This window comes from Zootoca vivipara, chromosome 1 (assembly GCF_965207765.1).
Source record: "Zootoca vivipara chromosome 1, rZooViv2.hap1.1, whole genome shotgun sequence".
Classification (NCBI taxonomy): domain Eukaryota; kingdom Metazoa; phylum Chordata; class Lepidosauria; order Squamata; family Lacertidae; genus Zootoca; species Zootoca vivipara.
Genome location: NC_142582.1, coordinates 46503352 through 46510343, shown reverse-complemented (window position 1 = coordinate 46510343; position 6992 = coordinate 46503352).

Genomic DNA, 6992 nt, shown 5'->3' with positions numbered 1-6992 from the left:
AAGATGGAGGGCACAAGGAGAAGGGGACGACAGAGGACGAGATGGTTGGACAGTGTTCTCGAAGCTACGAACATGAGTTTGACCAAACTGCGGGAGGCAGTGCAAGACAGGAGTGCCTGGCGTGCTATGGTCCATGGGGTCACGAAGAGTCGGACACGACTAAACGACTAAACAACAACAACAAAAGTCCTAGCAGCGGTTGTAGCATACATAAATAGTCTCCGATCACCTTTTGCTATTTCCTCACCCATTAGTCCCAATAGAAAAGCCTCAAGTTTTTTTAGGAAATGTATACTTAAACATCTTTTTCAACTCGTTATATATTATTTCCCAAACCTTCTATATCCAACTCCAACCCGTGTGTTGGATGTCCGGGAAGAGTTAACCACCAGTAAGGAGCCCAGTGATCAGAACCAGAACTACTCCTGTAATCACTATTAGGGGCGTGCCTTACGGCCCTAACCTCCCTAGGCTTGCTGTGGAAATTGCAAGGAGGAGTGAGAGTAGGCAACTAATATCCTTGGTGGAGAGTTGCCTGTGTGTGCTTGTGTAACAGAATGCTGTAATTAAAAGGCTATAAATCTACTAAATGCTAGTTAATTCTTATTGGTGAGCCACCGGAAGGGAGAGGGGAGCTCCCGTACTTTACATATAGGTAGGGGTGTGCATGTTGTCCAGCTTCATTATGTGTCTCTATCGGTATGTAAAAAGAAATCCAATCTATTTCTGTTCTCTACACTTCATTGTGTAATTTGACTGCTAAGATGCTCTGTATAAAATGAATGTCTGTGTATCCCCATTCGCTCTTATGAGAAATCTAAAAATAGTGATAATTTCCCCCCATTTTGGCAGGAGCAGATGAAATTTGCAGGCACAGGAGCCCCCCCCCCAGTGGCTTAAGCCTGCCAGTTACATAAAAATAGGCCCAGGGGCTTTTGTGGGGAAGTAAAAGGAAAATAAAGGTATTAGGGCAATATCTTTAACTCTAAAACACAGAGTAGTTTCATATTTTGAAGTCGGGAAGCAGGGGTTCACCTCTTGCTCATTTTTTACCCCAAAATAATTAAGAAGTAGCTGAATGGTGTGCAGTTTAGTTTAGTTTAGTTTAGTTTAGTTTAGTTTAGTTTAGTTTAGTTTGAAAAATGGGGACTTTTAAGGGAGGTGAGGCTAAGATTTCCCCGTCCCCCGATACATCATAATACTCTGGAGAATCAAATTAATGTCTGTAAATATGTGTGTAATAGAGGAATATTCATGTTAATAATACTGAGGGATTTGTGTTGTTCTTGTTGTTCCTGTTGTTGTTTTGTTGTTGTTGTAACCCCCAGTTCCTAAATGTTTGTGTCTGTATTGTTTGTTTGCTTTAGAAATTTGATAGGAAGGAAGTCAAATTCAGAGAGGTGCTTACCTTTAATCTTCATGTTTTTGTTTGCTTTGAATTGAAATCAATCAACACTTGGTCCCAGTGCAAAAGCTGTCACATTGACTGAAAACTGGCTAAAGGTGCTTAAATGAAGACAGGAGATAATGGACGATGCATCAGGGCTGAGACAAGGTGTCCATTGGCATGCACCAAGGGGATTGTTATTTTGGTTTGCTTTTATTTAGCAGGGTTATTAATGATCTAGGAAAGGAAGTAAACAACACATTAATTAAGTCTGCAGATGACACTAAATAGACATATAGAGAAAGAGCTATTAGTATGAGGAAACTATTCAAATATCTTTGAATAGTGTCCTCATACGTGGAATTGGATCTATACAGTATATGGGACTAAAAATAATACTACTGTACTGGAAATGTGAATGCAATATTGTTACACTTTATTAATTTATTATTTTATATTTATACCCTCCTTTTCTTCTGTCATGGAGCCCAAGGATCCAATCCAAGAGAGATTAGATGAATATATTGAGAAATACAGTTTTCTCCACTCGACAGAAAGTAGAAAATAAGAACCCCAGTACCAAAACTGTAGGGATGAAAAAAATAACTCTGGTTTGGGAAGATGATCAAAAATCACAGAAGCTTGTTTGGCTACCAAAATACTCATGATAACGGAAGGGAGACTCTTTAGTCATGGGCTGAATCCAGAGAAAAGCACCAGGAATGGGGATGACCACTAGCAACCCTGGCTAGTGGTCATCCCCATGGATGACCAGATGGTTGCTGATTGGTTCAATAAAAAAAGCTCAATTGAGGGTCAAGGGACCCTGCTGAATGTGGTAATCAGTGGCAGAGGGAAGTGAAGACCCTAGAAAATTGTGTTGAGGCGACCTATGTGAGTTGGAGCTCTGTTCACCAATGGCACCACCTCCACCTTATTTTCAGGGGCAGGGCTTCTTTCTGTTCCCACCCAGCCCAGCCCAGCCCATTCAGCAGGGTCCTCCAAACTTCAGAAGAGCCTTTCGAAAGGAAAGAGATAGATAACTCAACTTTCATTGGCACTGTTACACCCACAATTCTGTGAATTCAGCTGCGTATGTACATAATAACAGAGGTCTTACAAATGAGCCCACAGCCATATGTATTTTATAACACTGTTTCCCTTTATAATACTGGGTTTTTAAAGCTTTTTTGTTTTGTTTTTAAAAAGCTATCCAATGTCATTATATTTAGTGTTTCTATGTCACAATTCCTGCTACCAAAAAAAAAAAAAAGTCTTATGAAACCCGACAACAGAAATGGACTGTCTGATTCTAGATACACTTAACTGTAGTTAGAGATTAAAAACATGTGCTCGTCTATCATCAACTTGTATGATAGATCTATTTCTCTAGATTGACAGTTTCTAGGCTTTAAAATCCTACCACATGGGTGCACTTTGTTCAATGACAGATGACATAAAATCAATTTATGTGTAATAAAACAGCCAGGCAGGACTGAGGCGAATTGCTTGAGGACATGAAAGCACCATGCAAAACAAGAAGATGTCCATGTCTGATTTAACAGAGAGACAAACTTAACTGAAAAATCTGAGCAGGACACTGTTTGACAATTATGGTTGTCGCCTGGAGTTTACAAATCAGTTGGGGGGTATCAGGAAAATCATTCTGAGCAATTTGTGTGTGTGTGTGTGTCTTCCTTAATCCTAAATGAAAGATGCAAAAACTAATCCAGGGGATCTCATTGTACAATCTGATATGCAAATGAGGAAGGCTTGGATAAACCAATCCCAGTACATTAGTTAGTTAGTTAGTTAGTTAGTTAGTTAGTTAGTTAGTTAGTTAGTTAGTTTAAGACAATATGGATTGCTTTGAAAAAAGAGGTCACTGGACAAAGACAATTACCAAGGAATCTGTCCCTCTTGCAATAGCTGACACAAACTTTGTTGCATTGTCATTATCTAGCACAGGGGTTCCCAAACTAAGGCCCGGGGACCAGATGCGGCCCAATCACCTTCTCAATCCGGCCCATGGACGGTCCGGGAATCAGCATGTTTTTACATGAGTAGAATGTGTCCTTTTATTTAAAATGCATCTCTGGGTTATTTGTGGGCCATAGGAATTCATTCTTTTTTTTCCAAAATATAGTCCGGCCCCCCATAAGGTCTGAGGGACAGTGGACCAGCCCCTTGCTGAAAAAGTTTGCTGACCCCTGATCTAGCATGTGAAGCCAAACAGCTAGGATTTTGAGAACTAGGAACTTGCATATACAGTGGTACCTTGGTTTGTGAACAGCCTAGTTTATGACCATTTTGGATTGCGACCAATTCAAACCCAGAAGTGTGCATCCTGGTTTGCATTTATTTATTTTTTAGATTACGACCCTTCCCCCCCTTTTTTGTATTACAAACATTTTGGGGGGTTTTACGAAGAATTTTTTTTTGTGTGTGTGATTACGACCTGTTTTTTTTAGAGACCCCATTGGCGAAAGCGCGCCTTGGGTTACGACTTGTTTTGGTTTACAAACAGACCTCCGGAACGGATTATGGTTGTAAACCAAGGTACCACTGTACATGCATACAATACATCATCTAAAAAGAGCTCATAGAATGGACAGATGACCAGTCTTTAGGAATGGGGGTAAAGTTTCATTCATGTCTCAAATAAGGACAAACACATCGAATTCATGGTTTCTGAAACACAAAACAGAGCCATACTTCAAAATCTACATGTTTGAATCTTGCCATGCAATTCTTCACTGTATATTAGGCAGAACTGCATACAAAAAAGTAAAGAACTGAAGTTAACATTGGAACAGTTATAAACAGGGAGAAATGGAAATTGACATATTGGTCCATCCCTACTGGGCTCCCATGCTGGAACTATGGAGTTTATGATGTTTGGACTGCTGAACTGCAATTGATGGATATTTTAAAATTATTTAATAAGTTAATATTTTGAAGAATCATCCCTTTTTCTCACTTTCTTGTGACTTTGTTTTAATGTGCTTCCTTTCCTTTTCCCCCACCACCGACTCTTTAACTGTACTTGGCATTCTATGTTCGGCTTCATTGTTAAGGCTGCATTGTCATTCTTTTGTGAGATAGATTTTATCAGACATTGTTCATCAATTTTAGGGACTGTTCTAATTTTCTGCGCTGTCTTGTGGGAGCCTCTTTCCTTTTTAACAAATCAGAATCCTCAACTGCTTTTATGGCTAGCATCTATTGTGTCTGGGAACAAACGTTGCTGTAACAACTTTTGTGAATGGTAAATATGTACTAGATTGTGTTGAATAAAAGCACAGAGAGAAAAAAGTTAACAGACTGAAACAGGTTCCTTCCATAGAAACAGGAAGAAGGAGAAAAAATATAGGACACAAATAACTTCATCTTGGAAAAAACAGGTCAGGTTGTAAGTTTTAAAAGGCTGCAGCCTGACTTTCCATCAGTGGTAACTTACTGGGAGGGGCAAAGCGAGCTGTGAGGTAAGATGGTAGAAGCCCACTGATGAAACATTTGCACCATGCCAGCCTTGGCCCTCCATCTCCTGGAGGAGATAATCAACCATGATTATGGGAGTCCTGCCATCTTGCTAACTGCTACTGCTTTCTACGGAGTAAGTTCCATGAAACAGAGCAGAACTTTCTTCTGACTAAACGTCGGAAATTGTGTTGTGAATCTTCCCCATCGACTCTTTGTCCAGTTTATCTGATTCATTCCAAAAGATAAGTAGAAGTGAGGACTAATTTGTCCCTCCCTCCCTTCCAAGTTCCAAATTCTCCGAGTGGTTTACATGAAAATACAATTCACAATAATAATAAAAAAACACAAACAAAATTACAAAAGCAAAAAGTGGAGTCAAAAAGCAACTAAAACCAGCCTGTTCACATAGTATAAGCAATTAAAAATAGCATAAAATGCAGCAAGTAGTTTGGTGGGAAACTGAGGTACTTTATGGTTTGCAATTAAAAGGCATGGGGAAAATAAAATGACTTTATACGGTACCAGCACAATGGTACTACCATTAGGCAGAGTGAGGCAGATTCTGGTAGCAAAAGCAACATTGCCCATACTGCCTCAGGTGTGATGGAGAACACTGTCCCATAATAAGTGTTAAAACAAGTTTGATCTGCCAGTGTTGTTTTTTTCTGCCAGTGTGTGGAAAGGGGAGGGGCCTACCATCTAGCCCTTTACTTCAGGTAGAAAAAATGTATCAGACCAACTCTGCTTCCCGCATGCTTAGGCAACAGCAGTGCAGAGCACAAACATGCTACATCCTTGTGAAGGCCTTACTGTTAGATGCAGTGCCAGATTTGTGTACATTATAAGCTAAACAAGCTATAGCTTAGGGCCCCACTCTCTTGGGCCCCCCCAAAAAAATTTAAAGGAAACAAACTGGATGTACATTTCCAAAAATATAAGATAAAAACAAATAAAATAAAACCTACATACAGCAACAGCGTTTTGTGTTGTGTGTGGACCTATTAGGTCCATAAAGTACCATACAGCATATATTCAACACAAAAAACAATTTGTTGTTGACAGCTGGATATATAAAGGGCCCCATTGCCTTCAGTAGCTTAGGGCCTCATCAAAACTAAATCCAGCCCTGGGTTAGATACCATGAACTTCTTTATGGAGCTGAGCAATATTAGAAATTAAAGGCAAGAGGGACATCCCCCCCCCCTCCGTAAAAATAATAATAAACAATTTGAAGAAGTGAGCTTGAGGAGTAATGTGGAAGGAGAAGGCAGAGAAGTACGGAAACTTCAGTCAGACACCACAGGCAACACATAGACCTTGAGGCAAATGAATGACAAGAGCAAGTGCCTCAGGCAGGGATTTAGAAAGAACTGATATCCAAAAGGTAGGATGGGAGCAAGTCTATGAAGTGAACTTGAAGACAAGAATATACATTTTGTGTGTGTTGAATATAAAGACCCCATAGAAGCCAGTGGTGAGTACTGACTAAGTTGAGAGGCTGGACATGCCCAGAGTAGATAAAATTACCATTCCTAGCTCCTTTTCCTTCATGGAGATAGTGGCTCTCATTGTAGTTTGTGAATATAAGTAGAGAACCAGGAAGTGAAAAGTCTTCAGGGTTACATGATCTGGAATAAATGGATAAATTTTCTGTATATCTGGCGAAGGCTTGCAGCTCTGATGTGCATGGACAGTGCCATATAAACAGGAGCTATCCTATTCACCTAACTGTCAAGGAATGTTCTTCATGCTCAGATGAGCTGTGCACTGCACTCAACGTTTTTATGGCCTTGAAGTAAATGGGGCAGCCCTTGCTCACTGGGAGATTTGTATTCATATTGGAACCCTACTGAGCTTTGGAATGTGATCTTAGCCCTTCACACTCTGCCTTATTCAAACATTAACTGAACCATCCATCAAAGTCAGTGATGATGATGACAGTCCCTTATTCAAAAATGCAAAGATTTCACTATACTGTATAATGAAACCTACAATTTGCTTTAAAATCAAACTTACAGTTCATAATCACAATACAACAGTAGGCACACTAGTCACTATTACTGTTACAAAATCTGCCCTTCAGTTTCTTGAAAGGCTTGATCCTCAGTGAAGGAGACTTCCA